At 37.1% G+C, this 23,819-nt stretch overlaps 1 protein-coding gene across 5 annotated transcripts in view; it reads left to right on the top strand.

Moving 5' to 3' along the window:
- PRLR (prolactin receptor) overlaps positions 1-23,819 on the top strand; it is a 149,333-nt gene that overhangs the window by 15,746 nt on the left and 109,768 nt on the right. For all 5 annotated transcript variants that reach the window (XM_074931821.1, XM_074931820.1, XM_074931819.1 and 2 more), the window contains 2 exons: positions 1,268-1,360; positions 6,475-6,608. The gene's annotated coding sequence lies outside the window, so the exon portion shown is untranslated. The remainder of the gene's footprint in view (positions 1-1,267; positions 1,361-6,474; positions 6,609-23,819) is intronic.

Below are 23,819 nucleotides of genomic sequence, written 5' to 3'. Positions count from 1 at the left end.
CTCATGAGAGTGGAGTAGAGGGGGAGAATCACTTACCTTGACCTGCTGGCCACACTTCTCTTGATGCAGCCCAGGACATGGTTGGCTTTCTGGGCTGCAAGCACACGTTGCTGGCTCACAGTCAGTTTTCCATCTGACAATACACCCAAGTCCTCCACAGGGCTGCTCTCAATCCACTCATCCCCCAGCCTGTATTTGTGTTTAGGATTGCCCCAGCCCATGTGCAGCACCTTGCACTTGGTGAGGTTCACACGGGCCCACCTCTCCAGCCTGTCCAGTCCCTCTGGATGGCACATCCCTTCCCTCCAGTGTGTCAACTACAACACAGCTTGATGTCATCGGCAAACTTGCTGCGGGTGCACTCGATCCCACTGTCCATGTTGCCAACAAAGATGTTAAATAATGCTGGTCCCAACACCAGCCCCTGAGAAATGCCACTCGTCACTGTTTTCCACTCAGAAATTGAACCATCGACTGAAACTCGAGTTTTAAATCCATTGACTTATTCTAAGTTAATGTTTTCTAAAACTATTAATTCCATTAACCAGAGACAGTTGCTTGATTTGTGTCACACTTCACAGACTTTGTAAGACTTCAAGTAGATTTTATTTCTCCATTCGCATCTAGAAGGATGATAAAATTTTACAAATTTTAATTGGCATATCCCATCACTGAAGAGTTTGAGACTCTGATAGCACTAGTTTTAGAAGACTTACTTTACTGGGAGAAAGGTGATGTCAAAAGATATCAGTAGATGTCTGTATTTCCTTGTACAATGTGCTGCCATATTGTAAAATTTAATTCTTTTAATGAAAAGGGACAAATTATGCAATGTCTTTATAACTATGCAATCCAAAAAAATATTGTCCTATTGGAAAAGTATAAAGTAGTTAAACATGAATTACTAGTGTAAAACAATTAAGATTAGTGGAAATTACTTGCATGTCTTAACATTGTTGCTGTAATGAAGGATAACTTTGATAAGTCAAAATTGGAGCTACAGTGATTGAAAACTTGTATGACACATATGTGGAGATGCTGGCAATTTGGGATTCATTTTGCTATTAGACTTCTGGTAATTACCTGAACACACTTGACAGGGCATCATTAAGTATGACAGAAAGAAAAATCTGTCACCATCACATTAAAGAATACATTCTGTAATGCTGAAAGCTACACTGGGTTTTAGGAAATGGAAAATGTTCTTTCTGATTTTAGTGCCTGTACTACTGCTCCCTTCTTAACCGGTGCTTAACTCTCCTTTCAGATACTGGAGGCTGGAAGAATCTATGGAGTTTTTGAAACAAGAAGTGTGAAACGAGTTCTTCTCCTGCCCAAGCTCCTGACTGTGTGAAATCCTGTAGGTCATTTAACCATTTTATCTCTGTTTCTTCCTTTGTAGATTATGAAAATTTACTGTTTTCTGTATTTTTAGAAATGCTTTGTTTTGACTAAAATCCAATCATTATGAAAATTTCAATTTTGTTTTAAAATTGAAGTTAATTTAGTACAGAAAAGCTGTTTTGAAGAAAATATAAAATGAAACCTTACTTCATTACTTTTCCAGCTAAAATTCCTAGATTTGTAATACTTTCACAAATAATTTCAGCTGACCTAAGCCTGACGTTGTAAGACTGCTTATTATTTTTTTACAGTTACCTAATGGTTTTACAATGTTTTCAGCATTTAATATATACACATGTTTAACAAGCAAATGTTGTTATTGGCTGCAGTTTTATAAACATGTTATGTGCTTGATTGTGGTTTAAATCATTCAATTCTTTTGGAGCTGTTGAAGTATGATTTCAATGTTTAACTCCCAATGATGTGGGGGGCATTCTATTCACTAGTGGATCCAGCCAAAGAAATGATCTCACAGAAAATAAATCTACAAGTTCTGAGATATAAGATTAGAGAATATAGGGCAATATCAAATACAGAGTTCTTAGGAGAAGAGAAACATTTCATTCTCTGTGTGAATCAGAAAAGGCTGGCAAGTTTCCGTTCAGTATCTGTATTAACATACTATTAGCAGAGAATCTGCCTTGCAAGTAGAATATCAACATCTTTCAACTGATCTGTGTTATGATCTGATTAGAGTGCATTTCTAATAATTTAAGGAAATTGACAGTAGAATTTTCAGAGGAATTTCTTGGCAAACTAGGATGGTAGAGCTCACTCTGCAGTAGGTAGGACATAAATATGTTGTTTAAAGACAAGAGGGAGATGTATTTGTAATCCTGAGTAGCTCATAATTGAAAGGGGTGTTCATAGTTCTTGTGACCACTTGAGTCAGCTGGCAAGAGGCATTCTGCCACCATAGATGCCAGGAAAGCCATTCAGTTAAGGTCCTGACTGTAATAAAATAGCAATTGTGATCAACATCAACATGTTATTTTATTTGTAAGTTGGTTTTTAACACTGTTTTCCATACATTAACATTAGTAAAAATATATTTTAACATCATTTATATCTTCACTCTTACATGAATATGACTGTAAGAATTTAGGGATTCGGTGTTCTTCTAGAGGGCGTGTAAACATGAGCTGCAATGTATCTTGTTAAACATGAACTAACCCTGAGTATGCTTGTATTCATTTTGATTAATTAGTGTCTTTTCCTCTTTCTGATTCTTCTGTTGCAGAAAGCCTTATATCCACTTAACTTTGCTTTTGCTTTTATTTTACCCAATATGTGCGAGCCTCCAAAAGGAGTGAACTTGAAATCTTTATTGTTTATTCGTTGGTCATTCTTTTTAAAGAATTTTAAAATCAGGTTTGTCACATTAGTCACTATCCTTTTTTAAGTATTTGTAGTTATTATTTTCTGTGGGTTTTAGCTGATGTTTTTGAAGGTATTTATAAAATTAAGTTCCTTTCCTAACTATAGATTTATTTTTTTTTTAATCTGGTATGGATGTAAAATACATGATGCAAATAAAACTGTGTTTGCAGTTGTCATCTGTTTCAGAATTTCCAATAATTAACTCTGGGTCTTTCCTACAGGTACTTCTTTGTCTAATAATATTAGCTGTCTTTCTAAATATAGTTGTATTTCTTATGAAAGTCTCACTTCTAGATGAGACTTCTGCTTCTGCATCATGAAGGTTTGAAATGGCTAATTAATGGTTTGGTTGTATATTGACATTATTTTTAAAATGTGTAAAGTATTTTATAACAGTGATTTCACAGAGCATTGATAATGTAAGGTGCCTAGAGTCTGTATAGACTAAACCCTCTTTCTAGCAATACATTAAACATTCTGTCATTTTTGAAAAGCCACTTAGTCTCTTCACTGCCTTACATCTGCAATATGCAAATTTTGTGTGGTTCAATCACCTGTGTAAATAATAGTTTTCTCACAACTGAAATGAGCAAATAGTTAGTCATTAATAGTTTTGCATAGGCAATATTTTATTAAAAATAGGTTTTCACAAGCTTACAGAAAATTTTGGATTTTAGGCTTTTTTTAACTTCAAAACAAGGAGACTAAAGCACAAGCAGTATTTACCAAATGCTCTTATTTTGCTTAACTGGATATTTTATTAGACCTACTATATCTCACTTATCACTGCACTATTTTAGTATCATAGAAAATTGATATTGTCTCAGTGCATACTTTCAAAGATTGCAATTTTCTTTATTAGTTATTTAATATGCAGTCCGGAGGAAAATAATTCAGATTACACATTCTACATTTTCTTCTGAAAGCAGTAGAATTCATAGGTTTTTTGACTTCCCAGGGCTAAAGTGACAAATATGGGTCGGACAGCTGGAGAACACTTTTGATTGTTTGTTGGGTGTTTGGAAACTAAACTAAACAAACAAACAAAAAAAAGCCTCCCAAAAAAACCCGAACCCCACAAGAATTTTCTTTACATTTTCAGCTCCACTGTTCTCGAAGATGGAAGATTACTGTAGCTGTGCTAACCAGATCTTTTCTGTCATGTAAACTTGCACACTTTAAATATTTGAAAGGAGAAATTGAAAACTTAAATTTAACTGTATTCAATAGGAAAACAATTATATGAGTGGAGGGATGTATTCTTGGTGACCTGTGTTGCTAAGAAACAAACTGCTCTATTCTCAATTGATTAAATCCTTCTATTCTAAGTGTTTTTACCACAAGGTACATTGCAATGCCTTATTCAGGCTTGGATATCTCAAATCCATTAACCATGAGGTCAAGCTATTTTCTGCTTCTTTACTTCAGTCTTGCTCCTCCTAAACTAAAATCACTCAGACACCTCTCCAAGAACATATTGTAAAAAGTTCCAGTTCAACAGGGGCTAAAACAAAAACTCTTCCTGTTTGTCCAGACTTATGTCCCTCTCTTGTTTCTTGCCTGGATCCTGGTAGTGCATCTGTCATGTGGTAATGGAGCCTGGATGCCACCTTCAGCTCATTCTTGTTCCACAAAATCGTCATTACTGAATTTGTCTAGTGCAAGTTGGGTTAGAACACATGTGGGCACATACTGCATTTCTGTCAAATTAGCCAGTGCACACAGGAAAATATTTTTAACAGCCTTTTGGTTTTGTATTAGATTAGTTGATATGTAGACAGATAAAAAATCGTCAGACTTCCTGAGGGTGCACTCAATTCCACTATCCATGTCACTGACAAAGATTTTAAACAGTGCCGGTCCCAATACCGACTGACCCCCGAGGAACACCACTTGTCACTGCTCTCCACGTGGACGTCAAGCCATTGACCACCACTCTTTGAGTGCAACCATCTAGCCAATTCCTTATCTGACAAGTGGTCCACCCATCAAATCCTCCATGTCTCTCCAATTTGGAGACAAGGATGTCATGCAGGACAGTGTCAGATGCTTTGCACAAGTCCAGATCAATGACATCAGTTGCTCTTCCCTTATCCACCAACGCTGTAACCCTGTTGTAGAAGGCCACAGATTCTTTCAGGCATGATTTGCCCTTAGTGAAGCCATGTTGGCTGTCACCAATCACCTCCTTATTTTCCATGTGCCCTAGCATAGTTTCCAGGAGGATTCGATCCATGATCTTGTTAGGCACAGACACCCTCTCTGATTCAGTGATAATAAAACAAAAAGGAACTTCTCTGGGTCACTTTTCCTAATATGTTAGCCATTTCAGCCAAGAAAGCTGATAAACAAATACTGTCTTTATAGTGATACTGTTAGATGACAAATTGCTGATTATCATCAAGAGGGTAGACAGTTGATGACCTTGGTTAACATGTGAGGTGAGACTTAAAAAATATGATAGAGTTTGCATGGTCTTGCATGATTCTCAACTTCAGAACTAGTTCACTGGGTATAATGTGTGCCAGCCACTTGTGGAAAAAGCTTTTCAAAAAGTTAAAAAAAAGTAAAATTGTCTCCATGTTTGTGATATCATTAGTCATATTTCCACTTTCCAAATGATGACTGAATTTTTAATATATGTTTCCTAATTCTGTCCATCATCTTATATCATAAGCTGATGATTTATACCTACATGCATATCACATGTAAATTACATGCCTTGAATAAAGAATACCTGTAGGCTGCTGTTGTGGTTTAACCCCAGCCAGCAAATAAGCACCACACAGCTGGTCACTCACTCCTCTCTCCTCCCAGTGGGATGGGGAGAAGAATTGGGAGAAAAAAGTAAAACTGTTGGGTTGAGACACAAATGGTTTAACAACTAAAATAAAATATAGTAATATCATAATAATTGTAACAAAAATGAATATAATAAATAAAATCCAAGAAAATGTAAGTGATGCACAATGCAATTGCTCACCACTTGCTGACCAATGCCTGAGGAGCAATCAGCCACCCAGCCAACTCCCCCCAGTTTATGTACTCCGCATGACATTTTGTGGTATGGAATATTCCTTTGGCTAGTTCAGGTCAGCTGTCCTGGCCATGCTCCCTCCCGGCTTCTTGTACACCTGCTCACTGACAGAACATGGGAAACTGAAAAGTCCTTAACTTAGGATAAACACTACTTAACAACTAAAGCATCAGTTTGTTACCAATATTATTCTCACACTAAATCCAAAATGCATCACTGTACCAGCTACTGGGAAGAAAAATTAACTCTGTCCCAGCTGAAACAAGGGTAACTGTTCACCAAGACAAGAATTGTCATGACTCCTGAGTTTCAGAGGTGTCTATCCCATATAAAGAGTGTCTTTGTAAGTAATATCAAAGGGCTTAATATTAACAGAAGTAATAGAATGTATTGGAAGATTTTAACTGATTTTATGTTTAGCCTATAGTGACTTGTAGAAATGGCATTGAATAACAGATTATCAGCTGGGCCATACTCTAAACCTGGACATGACATGTGGCTCTAGATGCTGTGGCAACTGCAGCTGTGTTGTCAAGGAAACAGCCCTGTGCTCAGTAGGCAAAACCAATGAGGATTAAGCAAGGCTATATTATAGCTAAGCCTCTGCAACCTTATCAGGGAGCAACAAGATCTGTCTGTTCTTCACTGTGCAGGTGTCCCTCAGGAGTGAAGGAGATATGCACAGGCAAAACCATATATGCAATATAGCTGACTGAGATGTCAGACCTGGATTGTTCTCACAGGTGAATGCATTTCCCAGTTAGATGGACTAAAAGACTCCATTTGTGTAAGTAAAATGTTTCTATAGAAGAGAATTAAATAATAGAAAAGAAAGTAATGTGACATGATTTTATGTAAGCTATGAAATGAGGAAGAGGTAATTGAAATATTATAAACTCTAGAAGTCCTTTTGATCTTTCTTGTAGCTTTGTAATCAGGCTAAAATGTTAATTTCTCAATGATAAGAAACAAAGTTTATAGAACACTGAGAAGGAGAATAGTTGTCAGCAGTTTCAAGCATAGTGTTCTTCTGTAGTGAAAAGAATTAATGCATGTCACTGAAGTAAGCTCACACTCCAACATACACATGTTATTTCACCCCAGTTTTTTGTATCTAAAAGAATCAAAATCTAAACGGAACTGAGATAAGTAAGTGCAAGAGCAAAATGCCTAATTGTTTTTTTCTGGGTGGGGAAGTTGAAAAAGTTTAAATTGCTGTCAGAAGTTAATTGTTTTCAGTTTAAACGTTAAAATATCTTTCCTCTTTGTTTCTAAAGCAGAATAGAATGTTACACTTTAGTTGAAGCTTCATTATGAATAAGAATGAATGAATGAGCAACTAAATTTTAAGTGCTTTGGCAGACTCTCTGGAGTTTATTGTACTTTTTTATATTGTCACGTAACATCAAAGGTGATTATATGTGTTTCTTAATTATCCCTATGTTTTAATTGTTAATATGCTTGTATTAACCATTGTAATTTTCTTATTTCAGTATCTCTTGTGGTGTTCTGTGCCCATTTAAAAAAAAAAAAAAATCAGTGCTAATTTATCTGCAGATAATGCCACATGAACCTTTTTCAATAGTGACTGTCCAATGTCTCGTACAGAGAAGGGAGGTACTGAAGTATACTGTGAAATGAGACACATCTGATTATCATAGCGATTTTGGTTCTAACATTTTTTTGTGATTTCTTTCTTGTTTGGTTGGGTTTTTTTTTCCTGCAGAGGTTAATCTAAACCTGCCAAAGACAATTAAATTTTTCAGATTTTGATTATTCTTTTCTGGCATCCCACTCCTTTTTTTCAGGATTCTGCATTTTTTTTCCTTTTTTATATCTGATTATTTAAAATACCTGATTTTTTTTCTTCAGAATTATTGTTTCAAGCATTTTATCTCAGTTAGAGAAAAAATCTGTGTATAAGATATTTCCTATAAAGGGAGCTCAGACATTTTGCAGTATGTTTAAGGCCATTATAGAAAACTTGAAATTGACCTGATTTAATTGCTTCATTTCTAAGAGTTGTCACTCTCCTGATACAGTTTTCTATCAGAACATCAAGGGAAGAAATTAAAGAGGACAGGGAAGACTTGGCCACTTCTGTGAGCTGAATATGATGTCAGTCGTCTTAACTATGTAAAATGTGTAGTAGAAAAGTTAGAGATGAGAGCATATTCAATCCTTAAATATTTAATGCTTAAATATTTAAGAACAAAACAACATCAAAGTTGTTAGGATACTTACAGCACTTAGCTTAAAAAACTGTAACTTAAATCCTTAGAGAAAAGTTCACTATGATCCAAATATGATTAGAGAAACAGGATATTAATATTCAAACTAAAATTATTAGGAAATGTGTTGTGCCTCCCCAAAAGTTTCTAATTTCCATTCCTTCTTTCCTTATTAAATTTTTACTTTCAATTTTTGGGTGATTTTGTACTGCTGTCATATTTATTATCACATGTGTTTTCATCTTCTCAAGTTTCTGTTTATTCCTTATCTGTCTAGTAGTTATTCTGAAGGTCAGGTACAGAGCTGGATACTTCTCCTAATTTATTATCTGTGTCCCAACCTTTTTCTCCTCCGTGGATTTTTCCTAATTTTGAACAAATACATCTGTCTTTATTCTCTCTTGGTCCATCTTCTATCTGTAGTTTTATGGTAATTTTTCTTTGCTTTTCTACCACTAAAATTCGTGCTTTTGTTAAATGGTCTGGATTCTGTAAGGAGTTTGAGGTGAATTAAGTTTAATATTTAAGCTAGAGCTCACCAATATGAATTACCTTGACCAGTTATCACTAATATAGGGATCAACAAGTAGAATCCAACTTTTTTTCTTTAAACCAACTATTATAACTACTTTAACAGTGTGCCAGTAAATTACTGCAAGTTGTCTACTACCCTGCCACTTTCTGGTATAATCTGCAATCCTGAACAATAGCAGAGCAGCAGCAGTCTTTCCAGTTAGGTTATTTGAGGACAAATAGGCAGATCAGCCTTTCTCTTCTCATGGAATGAGTTAGGTGCATCCAGGACATGTCATCCCTGCTGTGCATGTGCTGTGCAACTGATCTGTGCTGTAGATTTACAGCAGGCTATCTGTTCATGTCCCAAGACCATGTGTCCAGGTGTTCCAACTTGTGTAGTAGATGTCTTTTGTTCCATGTGAAATGCTGGAAAATACTATTTTCTCATTGCATTTTAAATTACTGGTGTAACTTTGATCCATCTGTTCTAAATACCTTGGACCGAGGAGATTTAATTTATGTGATCAAATTTAGATGTTAATTCAGGAGTAGTCATTGAAAACATATTACTGTGAAATCAGATTAATTCTATAATATCAGTATGGAGGAAACCAGAACTAGACCTACAGTAACTCTACTTATGTCTAATTTTTCTTCATCTTTCATCTTATGTAGCTATCTACAGTGCTGTAAAATGGAAAAACAGTTTTACCAAATCAAAATGCTTACAATTGGCATATATTTGGCAACAAAGCCCCAGAAAAAAATAAGCCTGTTGAAGACCTCAAGTATTTAGGCTGCTTTTGTCAAAGGGCTGAACAGAGAACTGTAGTTTTAACTAAAATAAATGTGTAAAGTGTAAGTCAATTTAGGCTTATGTTCTTCTTGAATCTTTTGCATGTGAGTTATATCCCTTTAGATTATGGTGCATTAATTCAATTGTTAGGAGATTATGTGTTTATAGGAATAAATTATATAGTATTGTTTTTGTACTGTATTGTAATATTTTGAATTTGGTGCACTGTTCATAACATATATATACAAATCTGTATGTTGGATGCTTTTTTTTCTAATTTACCTTTAGACTTCTGATCTGATTTACACATTTCAAAGTAAATTTCTCATGAGGGTAATTTAAACTTGACGTTAAACATTTAAACTTGAACACAGTTTTTCAGGTTATTAAATCCAGATGTTTAGGTGGGTATATTAATCAACAGATGCACGGTTTCTTAAAAAAAAAAAAAAAAAAAAAAAGAAAACATAGCATTATGCTGCCACCCATCAGTTTTAAGTCAAAGACTGTCAACCACAGTAGCTGTCTGTGAACAAGACAACCAAAGACATTTGTCCTATACATCATTCTATCATTGCAATAATAGGTAGCAATAGATAATCCTAACAGAAATCAAGTGTACTATTCTAACAACTATCCAGGAGTACCTCATGGTTTTGCAAATTGTTTACCCAGTTTTCCTGAAACAGCCATTTGTTATCTAGAAAAATAGCCAGCAGTAGACTTTGATTTATGGATAGTTTTAAATATCAATTTACTGTGAATGTGGTCTTTGCATGTATGTATGGTTTGCGTACTGGTTTTCAATTTATAACCCATTTTAAACTTAAATGGGGAAGCAACCCAAAATTTCAATTATAAAACTGTTATCACTATGTATGAATCCATATCCTTCCTAAATTCAAATTGTTTGCAGCAGTAGTTAATCATACTTAAGATTATTCTACTAGGCTTACTGTGATCCAAAAAGCAGCGTACAAGCTGGACTGCACTTAAGGATGCTCCCTTACGGCTCACTGCGTCTTCCAGGAGACAGCGCATGAATAGTGAATAGTAGCTGAGTGCCTTCTATGCCTGTTCACATCTTAGCTTAGAGAGCAAGGAGGATGTTGCAGGTATATGCGACCCTGAAGTTGTAGCTCTGCACTGGAGGAGAGTGAAGAGTGTCTCTCACAGCTGCCTTCTGTCAGGGGGATGTGTTTCATTTCAGAATCAAGGTAGTTTGGCTTATTAGCTTGTGGAAGCTGTGTCACACTTGCCAGCAATACACAACTTACTACCTCATTATTGCATTGTCAGACACCTTAAGAAAGGGGGTCTTTAGAGAAGCTGCAATGCCTGTTGGGTTTTCTCATCTATTGATACGTGTTGCGCACTTTTCAAGATTATTTTTTGAAATGTTTTTGAAACATTTTTTGAATATACTTTTATTTAAAGCACTGGTGTTTCAGTTTAATGTTTTAGAAATGATAGAACCAAATCCAGAAAATTATTAATAGAAAAACTGCGAAAACAGGTTCGACTTATTTGCTAACATTCTTTGGTGTCTCCACTTCCAGTCTGCAATATTGATAAAACCCGAGTAAATACTGGTGATACTTCTACTGAGAGATATAACATTCTTTTGGAAGTAATAATGTTCGTCCTAACAGACCTTCAGGTTGGCTGGGAAAAACACACAGAGGATCATTTGGATTACCAGTTCTGTTTTTTAAGGGTATTATCAGGCCCACATCCAAGAAGATGATTATTTCAGTGCTTGCTGCCTAGGATTTACACAGAGGCACATGGCTGCTAACACAAAACTGTTAGTCTTCCTTAGGAGATGTCCTTTCAGATACAATAACATAGAAATGGCTGTACTGGATCAAAGCTGCTGATCATTTTTCTGATAGTCTATGATTGGCATTGATAACCCATTAATTTGAGAAATAGAGTATGTTGCTTTTACCAGATAATCAGCTTAATGAGGAAAATTTCATGTTACGTTTTCCCAGTCACTGCTTGTGAGGCTTGATTTATATGCAAAGACTGCTTTGTAGAGTTGAATGGACAAAACGAAGGAAAGATAAAAAGTTACTTCTTAGTGATTCTGGGTAAAGGAGAACAGTAAGAAAGACTGACGGAAAAGGCAAGACAGACACCCATAGATAGACAATGACACAAGTAGCTGACAGTATCTTCTGAATAGGCAGTATTTGATAAATGCTGCCTAAACAAAAATGGAGAAACTGGGAAAAATTCAGGACACATTTTCAGGGAGGGGAAATGATTGTGTTTGTCATGAGTGTGGTGAAAACCTTGGATATGTCGTAAGGGGAAGGAAGAGGCTTTCAGGATATTGACTGATGTTAACTACGTTTCCTGCTACAGGTTATTAGGTGACAGTGATAAGAGATCTATGCTATATCTGAAGATGTTCAGTGTCTGATGGTAAACAAGAAAAGAACTACAAGACTGAGAAAAAGCAGGCTTTAAGCATTTATTTTTGTCAATTTTGAATTTACTGGGTTTTGGTTTCTGAGTCATAGAAGCCCAGTTTATTTTCATTGTACTGTGTTATTTTATAAGCCCACAGAGTCATCTTTCAAACTTACAGAGTCCTGGATTTCTTTTCTCTTTTGTATGGTAATTTTTTTCTATACCTCTCCTTATATTTTTAACGTTATATTTTAAATTCCTGTCTGAACTTCCTTCTGTAATTTTTGTATTCTTCCTGTTTTCTTCTTTTTTGATATATGAAATCAGTATTACTGGTATATATATGTCTTTGATTTCTGTTAGCCATAGGAACGCTGATAATATTCTCTTCCATTCTAATTCTTATGCCTTGTTTTAGCTTAAGCTTCTGAGCAACTTTGAATATTGAGAAGAGGGGATTTTTTTCTTAGTAGTTGCATTTGATTGCATCTCCAGCATATGTACAAGTAGTTTGGGTTTTTTTTTCTTTCAATGTCCACTGGGTTTGTACTTATTTAGGAAATTGTGTTTGCTAATGTGATTTTCAAAGTGGAAATTAAGTCCATGTCTTGGCTGTAGAGCAGAACTCAGATAAAAAGCACAGACAATTTACATATCTCATACATTGCAGCTTGTGTAGGTGGGACTAGAGGTTCTTGCTGTTAGCTCACTAAATAATTTGTTTCTCCCAGTATATTCCTCTTTGCTTGAGATAATAAAACAAAACATGTTATTCTCTGACACACACACACACTTTTTTGGTTGTATATAGATTTTCTCTTTTAAGACTAGGTTACAAACTCCCTGTCAAAGCAGATAGATTATTTAACAGAGCAATGTGGTGTCTGGACAACCAGAATCACAGTTAGGCAAACAGATATTCTTTCATCCAGTGGTCCCTTTAGTCAGGTGGCTCATATGTTCTTGTGCTTTCCGGATTGTGGATTTCCTGGACTACAGCTCCCCTCTTAAGTAACGTTGAATTCCTTAGCCTGTCGTACTGGGTCTTTTTTATAGGTCCCATACTGTTTAGCAGGGCACATTCATTAACTGCAGGTTAAATGTTCCCCTTGAACTTTTTCCAAGAATTTTCCACTTATTTATCTTTTAAATCTGCTATAGTTATGTGCAAGCTTCAGCAGAACCCAACAGAAGAAAACTATTTGCATATTTTACACTGTACTAGACACAGGCAATACTTACCTTACTTCTGCAACTTATACATATGCTTTTCCTAAAAATCCTTTCAAATATCAGACTTCAGATTTGGCTAAGACAGTAACTTTCACTGGTTAGGACAGGTATTAGGTCTGCAGGAATGACAGGTATTAGATACACAGTTCCTGTTTTGCTGACAATATGAGCTTCACATTAAACCTTTAATATTATTTGATATATCTACATGACTCTGCTGCATCACATTTTCTTAACAAGTTTCTGTTTAAATAGCCTGTCACTTCACTGGCATTTTGGCAACTCCAGAAGCAGGTAATGCGCGATTCTTCAAATAAATATTATAATTCATTTTATTATGTTGTTACTTTTTTTTTTTTTTTTAATAGTATTGTTCAACTCTGCTTGCCCATACAGGGGTATTAATGTCTCCAATTATTTTATTCTAGCTAAAAAATCCCTCTGGTTGATCTCTGAATTTTCTTCTTACTGATGTGTCTGTAGTAAATTTATCCTGTGCAGTACCTTAATGAAAGGAATTGGGTAGGTAGGACATTAATCTCATGTTGGGCTGCAAATCTTTGCCAATTCATGGGCAGAAATGTTAACATTTTTCAAGGTTTTTCAAGACCTGTAATTCTTTGGTGGAATGGAATGGAATGGAATGGAACGGAATAGAATGGAATAGAATAGAATGGAATAGAATAGAATAGAATAGAATAGAATAGAATAGAATAGAATAGAATAGAATAGAATAGAATAGAATAGAATAGAATAGAATAGAATAGAATAGTTGGAAGGGCATACAACGATCATCTAGTCCAACTTATTATGGTATTCAGGACTGTTCTTATGGCTGTTCAGTGGTTCCTGTGTCCTCATGAAATCTCTTCATTGGGTTTTGGTGATTTTTTTTCATTTGAGTGTGAACCATCTACTGATTTTCTTATGCTTTATAATTGAATTCTTTAGTGATAATTTGCAGTTCATATGGAGTCTAATAATATATAACCATTTTGTACTGAACATTACTTAAAATTAGAGTGAATTTTATTTTATCTGAAAAAATGGAAATGCAACGTCTTCTGGTTTGTGGTCCTGTATTTGAATAACTCCATGGGTCTTGAGAGGATATGATTAAAACCTTTGGTATTAAGGGAAGATCTTCTTTGTGACAGTTCATTTTGTTTCCTACCTATATCTTACTTCTACTTTCTTTTATTCTTTTTTCTCTTCCTTCTCTCTCGACTTCCTGGTGGTCCAGTCTATAGATTGTTTCACAAGTATAAGTTACTCGTGGAGCTGTCTAAGCTCCCTCTCAGAAATCTAGTGATGGGTGATACAATTCAAATCTTCATATTGATGCAAAAAGGAAATACAATGCTCTTAAATTAATTCTTATAGTTAATTAAGAGTCACAATATTAGCATCATTTAGGTTGGAAAAGACCTTTAAGATCATCAAGTCATTAATTTGGTCTGAACCAATACCAACAGTAATAGCTGTGAGAGAATGGGATAACTAAATCTCAAGATGCCATTGATTCTGTGCATTTCTTTTTTTTTGTATAAGTTGTTATTTTTCTAAGATACTTCAAGAATCATTATTTTAATAAAGTTGTCTTTTTTGTTGGTTTTTGATATTCATCTTTTGTTGATGTGACAGTTCTACTCTGGAGCTTTTCCCACAGTGAACTGAATTCATTTGTAGTGTTGTCATACCAAAAATGAATTGGAAACAACTAGTACTTAGCTTACATTGAGGGCTGACGGAGGGGAACTCAGGCATGTACACTAGCAACCTGCTTTGGAAAATGCTGAAATTAAGATAGGTTGCACATCTACACTAATAATTTTGTTACTGTGTAGCTGTGTTCCTTCAAAGCTAGTGAGTACTTTTCGTTTAGTTTTGGCAACTTGTGACAGTTCATTTTGTTATTCTGTTCCAAGTCTTCTACTGTCACATATATTTGAAACATATTTTCCAATGTATCCCCTGTAAGGACAGCTCCTTCTTTTTTTTTTTTTTTTTTTTTTTGAAACCCTCTCATGGTGCCACTGAAAAGTCTTCATGGCACTTACAAGCAAATAATATCTAAACTTTCCTTTTTGATTTTTTAAAAAGGCCACTCATTTAAAAATAATTTCCTTTTTTTTTTTTTTTTTAATTAAACCCTAGATTGGTGGATTTTTAAAAAATTTTTCCATACATTGCCTATGAAGTGAAGAATGTGGTGGACACAGTTACAGATAAGCTCCTTAATAATATAATTTTGAATCATGTCCTGTACTTTGTGGACAACTAACTCAAGAGTTATTTCTCCTCTTGTGGGTTTCTTGACTGGATTCACTGAAGTAAACCATTACAGTATTATAAATTTTTGCCTCAGCAAAGCACCCTTACGGAGTTTACCTGGTTTACATTATTATTTGCTTCTTGCTGTCAGGTTTCCTGGTCTCCCACAGTATGTCACAATTATTGTCATCATCCTAGTCCCACCATCAGTATTATAGTCTTAAAAATTCTGTGCTTTCGTATTTAGGTGAGGAATCCTCATCGATAGTGATCCTATTTTCCTTATTAATGCAGTGAAGTTCTTTATCTGATTTCCTTCAGGTATTTAGCTTTTATCACTACTCTTCCATAGGAGTGAACAACATTTTTTCCTGTTTTCTGTACTGAACACAATAAGCATTCCACTTATTTTTTTATATGTGTACATGGTTATTAAAAATAATTTAAAATGAGGCATTCTGCTTCCCCCATTTTAATTCTTATTTTTTTTGCACTTATGTGTTTTCATATATTTGGCTGTATTTTTTCACTCACCATAAAGTTTCAATGGGACTTTATTGTTAACTAATCAGTAAACTGAATTCTCTCATATCTACAAAATGATTCAGGCAAATATTTTATTCTTCATTTGTTCACTTGCCCTTCACCTCCATCAGTGCAATATGAACTGTATTACTGTCTTCAAATTTAGTATGTCTAACACAAAATGACCTCATATTTGATTTCTGTAAGATTAAAAAGAAAAGCAAATTAAAAATTAAAGGGAAGCAGTTATTCTAAAGTTTGAGTGTAGACTCACATTGGTATGAATGTGAAATATTTATGGGTTGACATGTTTTGTGGGAGGCGGCTGCAATTTTCATATACACAGTAGGGACAAATTAATATTATTTTTGTAGGTGCACTAAAAAATGTAATTATGCAGTAGATCATACATGTTTCTACATTTTTTTCCTGGTATCTTGAGTTACTCTTCGATACTTTCAGGAAACTGAGAAGGTTAAGAACAAATAAGATTTCCAAAATTAAATAATAAGAGGTCTGCACAAAAAGCTTAGAGGGAAATGCAGGAGCATTTTTTGCTAAATATTTATTAATGTCCTACTTTAAACTTCCTCTGATTTTCTACATATTGTAACAGCCATTTCCTGTGAGAGCATGACACTTTGCATTAAATGGTCCACTGATTTGTATGCTGAGTCTTTTTTAGTATGCTTAGCAATACTTTAGATCTGGAGTAATGATGAACCATACAGTCACTCTTCTGTTATTTTAAACTCAGTGTATCTGGGAAAGACAACTTAGATTTTAGCCTCACACTGCATGCATGAAACTCCCCTTTTCCATTACATTCATGCAGAAAGTTTCCTTTTATATAGCTCTCTGGCTTGATTACATCCTTCTGGAAATTATTTAGCTTTGTTTTCTTTATTGAGTGGAAAGGTAAGGGCATTCAGAGGAGGGTTTTTGATTGTGTTCTGTTTCATAACTGAAGAAAACATCAATACAAGACAGTGGATCTTGACAGAGAAAAAAATCAAATTACATGAATTTTTGTTATAAATAGATGTCCCATTACAATGCAATAGCCCTTGCTTTTGTCAAAACCAGAATTTACATAATTACACATATTCAAAAAATCTGTATGCCATTACCATAATGAAAAAGCCATCATTTCTGTTCTAAAGCTCTTCAGGAAACAAAATTAAGAGTGTCTGCCAGCACATTCAATTCTTCCATCTTTCACATAAAATTGTACCCTATATTTAGTAAGGAAATTGTGATTTTTAAAGTTTCTCCATGCACATTTCAAAATAGAAAGTGAAAACTGGTGTTCTTGCCTAAAACAAATTAATTCTAAGAATTTCTCAAGAGCGTTGTTCTAGACACTCCTTGGAATTAAAATAGTAAATGTTTCTCCCCCCACTAGCCCCCTCATCTGTTTCTTTTCACAGATATATATATGTCCCTGACCTTGGCATGATTGGCAAAGTTAGACTGCAAGCTCTCAGTATTGCTTTACACACATCAGTGAGGTAATATTAGGAATATTAAATGTATTAATAGCTTAACTAATACTTAATATATAAAATCTATCATGTATGCCATTTTACAGTAAACTATTTACTTAGTAATGTGAATTTTTTTCTGTCAGTAAAAATCTTAAATACTATGATTAGTAGATACAAATTTCAATTGATTTTATAGACCACAAAGGCATATATCAGTATATTGTGTGCCTGCTGTTCACTCGAACATGAGTGAAGTCTTCAGTCTCCATAGATATGCCCCTAGAGGGTGTTTGCAGTTGTCTGTGATGATGAGACTTAGCTATTCTCTCTATATATTTTTCTATGATTTTTTGCTGTTTGTCTCTCAACTCTTTCCCACTTGTTACTGCAATTGCAGTTCTTCTAAGTGTGGATACTTACAACAGCCTGTGTAGACTTAATAGTCAGTGAAGAAATAGGCACTTCTCAGAGAAATCATTCTTATTCTTTGTCTAAAACAGGTAAGATGAGGCAAATTAAGTAAAAGCCAGTTTCTTTTCACTGACCATATAGGGACCCTATATGGCTCACCTACAAGCTTATCTATAGGCTTCTAGGTAAGTGAGGTGAAACCTAACTAGTCATCCTGAAAGTATTATGAACTTATTCATTTTGAAAACTCAACTGGCATCACAGAAACATGATGGTACCACTCCTATGACTGTAGTGTTGGAATGGAGGGATACAGGCTCTTTAGGAAGGACAGGCAGGGGAAACGAGGAGGGGGTGTCACCCTCGATGTCAGTGACAGCTGGAGTGCAGGGAGCTCTGCCTGGGGATGGGTGAGGAGCCGACCGAGAGCTGATGGGTCAGGATTTAAGGGAAGGCAGGGACAGGAGATGTTATTGTGGGGGTCTGCTACAGGCCACCCAACCAGGAAGACCGAGTGGATGAAGGCCTCTATAGATGGATAGGAGCAGCCTCATGTTCACAGGCCTGGTCCTCATGGGGGACTTCAGCCACCCCAATACCTGTTGGAGGGAAAACACAACAGGGCATAAGAAATCCAAGAGGTCCCTGGGATACATTGATGATAACTTCTTTCTCCAAGTGGTAGAGGAGCCAACAAGGAGAGGTGCTATGCTGGACCTTGTTCTCAGCAACAAGGAGGGGCTGGTGGGGAGTGTGAAGCTCAAGGACAGCCTTGGCTGCAGTGACTGTGAAATGGTGGAGTGCAAGATCCTCAGGACAGTGAGTAGGGTGCACAGCAAGTTCACTACCCTGGGCTACAGGAGAGCAGACTTTGGCCTCTCCAGGAATCTGCTTGGCAGACTACTATGGGATAAAGCCCTGGAGGGAAGAGGGGCCCAAGAAAGCTGGTTAATATTCAAGGATCACCTCCTCCAAGATCAGGAGTGATGCATCCTGACAAAGAGGAAGTCAGGCAGAAATGCCAGGAGCTCTGCATGGATGCAGGAGCTTCTGGTCAAATTCAAACACAAAAAGGAAGCCTACAGAGGGTGGAAGCAAGGACAGGTAGCCTGGGAGGAATATAGAGAAACTGTCCAAGCAGTCAGGGATCAGGTTAGGAAGGGCAAAACTCTGATAGAATTAGATCTGGCCAGAAACATCAAGGGCAACAAGAAAAGCTTCTATGGTTATGTCAGGAATAAAAGGAAGACTAGGCAAAATGTGGGCCCTCTCTGGAAGGAAACTGAAGACCTGGTTACCTGGGACATGGAGAATGTTGAGGTACTCAACAACTTTTTTGCCGAAGTCTTCACCAGCAAATGCTCCAGCCACACTGCCCAAGTCACAGCAGGCAAAGGCAGGAACTGGGAGAATGAAGAACTGTCCACCATAGGAGAAGATCAGGTTCGAGACCATATAAGAAACCTGAAGGTGCACAAGTCCATGGGACCTGATGAGGTGTGTCCACAGGTCCTGAAGGAACTGGAGGATGAAGTGGCAGAGTCACTATATATCATATTTGAGAAGTCGCGGCAGTCTGGTGATGTTCCCACTGAATGGAAAAGGGGAAACATAGCCCCCATTTTTAAGTAGGGGAAAAAGACCTGGGGAACAGCAGGCCAGTCAGTATCATCTCTGTGCCTGGCAAGATCATGGATCAGATCCTCCTGGAAACTACGCTAGTGCCCATGGAAAATAAGGAAAAGATTGGTGACAGCCAACATGGCTTCACTAAGGGCAAATCGTGCCTGATGAATTTGGTGGCCTTCTACGACAGGGTTACAGCGTTGGTGGATAAGGGAAGAGCAACTGACGTCATCTACCTGGACTTGTGCAAAGCATTTGACACTGTCCTGCACAACATCCTTGTCTCTAAAATGGAGAGACATGGATTTGCTGGATGGACCACCCACTAGGTAAGGAATTGGATGGATGGTTGCACTCAAAGAGTTGTGGTCAACGGCTTGATGTCCAAGTGGAGACCAGTGACAAGTGGCATTCTTCAGAGGTTTATATTGGGACCAGCACTATTTGACATCTTTCCTGATGACGTAGACAGTGGGATCGGGTGCACCCTCAACAAATTTGCCGACAACACCAAGCTGTGTGGTGTGGTTGACATGCTGGAGGGAAGGGATGTGCCATCCAGAGGGACCTGGACAGGCTTGGATGGTGGGCCTGTCACTCAGTTCAACAAGGCCAAGTGCAAGGTCCTGCACATGGGTCAGGGCAATCCCAAGCACAAACACAGCCTGGGGGATGAGTGGATTGAGAGCAGCCCTGAGGAGAAGGACTTGGGGCTATTGGTGGATGGAGAACTGTGAGCCAGCAATGTGCACTCAGAACCCAGAAAGCCAACCGTATCCTGGGCTGCATCAAGAGAAGTGTGGCCAGCAGGTCAAGGGAGGGGATTCTGCTCCTGTGATCTCCCATGAGACCCCACCTGCAGTGCTGTGTCCAGCTCTGGGGCCCCCAGCATAAGAAAGACATGGACCTGCTTGAGCAGGTGCAGAGGAGGTCACAAAGATGACCAGGGGGCTGGAGCACCTCCCCTGTGAGAACAGGCTGAGAGAGTTGGGGTTGTTCAGCCTGGAGAAGAGAAGGCTCTGGGGAGACCTTATAGCGGCCTTCCAGTACTTAAAGGGGCTACAGGAAAGATGGGGAGGGACTCAGAGGGTGTAGTGAGGGGTAATGGCTTTAAACTGTCAGAGGGTGGATTTAGATTAGATATTAAGAAGAAATTCTTCCCTGTGAGGGTGGTGAGACACTGGCACAAGTTTCCCAGAGAAGCTGTGGCTGCCCCCTCCCTGGCAGTGTTCAAGGCCAGGCTGGACGGGGCTTGGAGCAAGCTGATGTAGTTCAAAGGTGTCCCTGCCCATGGCAGAGGAATTGGAATTAGATGATCTTTAAGGCTGCTTCCAACCCAAACCATCCTATGATTCTTTAATTATCTCTTAGGGAGCACACAATCGACTCAAATTCAGCTCCATCTGACTCATTAAGAGGGAACAGTACTTCCTTATTCCAAGATGGGCAAGTTGTAGTGACCTTTCTAGCGTGTATTTTACTTGACAGTTGACTGTGTTTTGCAGTCCTTTAGTTACCTATAGTAGTTGCAGGATTGCTTCTTCCAACTACAGATTTCTCTAAATCTTTATTTTTGCCTTTTTTACATTTATTGAACACAGTGTATCTTTTGCCTTCATTTCTCTTTCCCCATAGCTATTAATAGATCCTGAAACTTGATATAGGCTTGTAATTAATGAATGAACAGTATGTTTCCTCTTTAAAATATGCTAATAAATTGTGGCTACATGAAATAGATGTAGACACATTAACATTCCAGGGTAGAATTGGAAATCCCCTATCCTGTTTCTCTTTACCCAGTTCTGGCCACAATGTGTGTTGCTTACCTTGCACTAAAATATCAGAAAACTAGTTTGGGAAAACCAGAAGTTGTCTAACTCATTAAATCTTTAATCTTGAGATCACATGGATGCTGTATCCTGGACGGTGGGACAGGGTGGGGAAATGATATTACTGAGCTTGAGAAGGAAGGGACTGAATCAAAAGCAAAAGAAACAGGGAGAAAGTGAGGAAGCAAGACTTTCAGTACTGTCAAATTTCTGATTTTTTCCACTCTTAAAGTGAACTGTCATCTGCAGATTTAATACAGCTGCTCTTCACTAAACAGAATAACTGAAGTTCATTTTGCCATAAATTGCAGTTCCTTATTCTGCTGTCAGGTTGCATACCTGTGCAAGCCCACCTGAGTTCTTATTTCAGATGTGATTTATGAGATTCTATATCCATTCTAAATGACTACGCTTGCATCCCTGGTTTTAGGTAATCTAAATTAATTGATCTTCTAATTGGGTCTTATAATTAAAGGATACTGACAAGGTATATCTGAAATAATTTTTATGTTAATATTGAGCTTTATAAGTGGTGTGAATTTAATTCAGTAGTTTTCAGTTATATGAACATGCGGGAGAGCTGAGCACGCACACGACCAATGTGATCAAGCAATGCCCGTTTATTACAACTAAGAAAGCCCTTTTATAACGTTCTCCCGCACACGTGAGTAACATGCAGTACAAGTCCTCAAGACTGGACAGTTAACTTAGCCCGCGCTTTAAACCTTCTTATGATTGGATAAAAAGTGCCACATCAGCCTTGCCAGGCACCTGCCTTGTGGAACTTCCTCTTCGTCCCAACCCCTTCTGGGGGTTGTTTATCGCATCGAGTTTCTCTCCCCTCATTCAGGGTCACATCCTTATCGCTTTCTTGCTCGGCTGAGGCTCTTATCAGTCTTGTTCTCACGCAGGATTGCTCACATGGCCATTCTCTCGCAGAAAGCCCTCTAGAATCCCAACATGAACATAGTGAGAAATGAATTATAATTAATATATTAATATATGGGCCCTATTGATAGCCATAGATATCACACAAAAGCAGTGTGTTTCTTACAGTAACAAATTTTTAGACTATCTGAGGCTTCGGTCTGAAAAGAAAAAAAAAAACTTGTTCATTTTGTTGTAGCATTTTGCACTGTGATTTCTAGATTCACTGGTGGTCTTGCTCTGTGACTCAAACAGGAAACTTGGTTGCAATGATACTAGTGAGTTAGAGCTGTTTCCAATTGATTCCACTTCTTATCTATCCTGAAACTGCATGCATGTTATTTAATTAATGGAAAACGTATTTATTTTAGCTAGTTGTGAGAGAAATATGATGAATCAGTTAACCAGAACCAAAAAAATAAGGGGGTGAGGGAAGAATAGCCTTTTCTAGGGGTGAAAAGAAACTGTCAGTCCTTTCTGCTTCCTTAAACTCTTTTGATTGTCTTCTTTTTTCCCTTTATTTCTGAGAATGAGTACACTTTGGGTTTGGAATTAAACAACATACAGAAATGAAGCACTTAAGTGGTACGTGGATACAGTGTTAATTCCTTTGTGTAATCAGAACTACATGCAAAAGTATTAAAGAGATGGTTGAAATCAGCTATGACAGGATATATTCCTGCTGAGAAACCCTTCCGCTCTCACGTCTTTGTTTTGCAGACTGTAGATACGAATGCACAGAAGAGATTTTCCACTCTATTTCTTTCATCTTGGATTGCAGAACTATTGAATATCCAATAGCTAAAATGAAGATTCGTGGAAGTACGTATTTGAACATTGCATCCTCCCAGGCTTTTCTGTTCCTGATCCCAGGGCCTGCTTTTTTGCTCTTAGTACTTTCTTCTATACCCATAGTTCTGATGGTTTCGTACTTTAGACTCATGGTTCAGCTGATTACAGGGACATATTGTTATACTCTTATTAGCCGTACCAGTCATTTGAGTTTACCTGCTCAAAAGTTGATAGAACTCAGCAAAAGTTCCTGTTTTGACAGAAGTTTTAGAAAACCTGGCCAAGCTACATTTTACCTGCCTCCATGAGAATGCTGAAATGGAAAAATATGACAAAATGAAATTGATATACAGTAGCCCAGGGGCCTCTGCCACAATGTTTCTCCTGCAGAAGCATTCTCTGCAAAGCAGGCTTTACAGACAACAGTGACCTGTCTGCATTTTTCTGTCTTGCGTTACAGAAAAATGAAAGTGCCATCAGAGCTACTGACTGTTTCTTGTGCATAGCAGCTATGCTGGGTGTCAGTTCCTGTGATCTGTACCCATTTATACTGCTTGCAAGGAGTGAGATTGCCCAGCAGACTCAAATAACAGAAGTTATAAGAGGAAAAGAAGAAGGAAAGTCTTCAGTATATAGTCTGGCACACAGAGTGTATACATATTCTTAAAGCAAAGTTGTGCTCAGAGAAGTAAGCTAAACATATAGATTTTAAGTAGGTAGGAAAGGACTTGGAGTTTAAGCAAAACTCAGGAGTTCAACATTTAATTTTAATCAAATAATTTCACGATGGATTGGAATTAAAATCCAAGCTCCTGTGTGTTGATGAGGTGATTGAATGTAAATGCCTTTGAGAAATTGTCATTAACTGCTAATGGCTAATTATGTCTGAGAAAGTTTGGATGATAGTAGCTGTCTATTTTTAAATATCAA

This window comes from Athene noctua, chromosome Z (assembly GCF_965140245.1).
Source record: "Athene noctua chromosome Z, bAthNoc1.hap1.1, whole genome shotgun sequence".
Taxonomy (NCBI): domain Eukaryota; kingdom Metazoa; phylum Chordata; class Aves; order Strigiformes; family Strigidae; genus Athene; species Athene noctua.
Note: the sequence above shows the minus strand (reverse complement) of the source record. Positions and strands in the feature narration are given on the sequence as shown.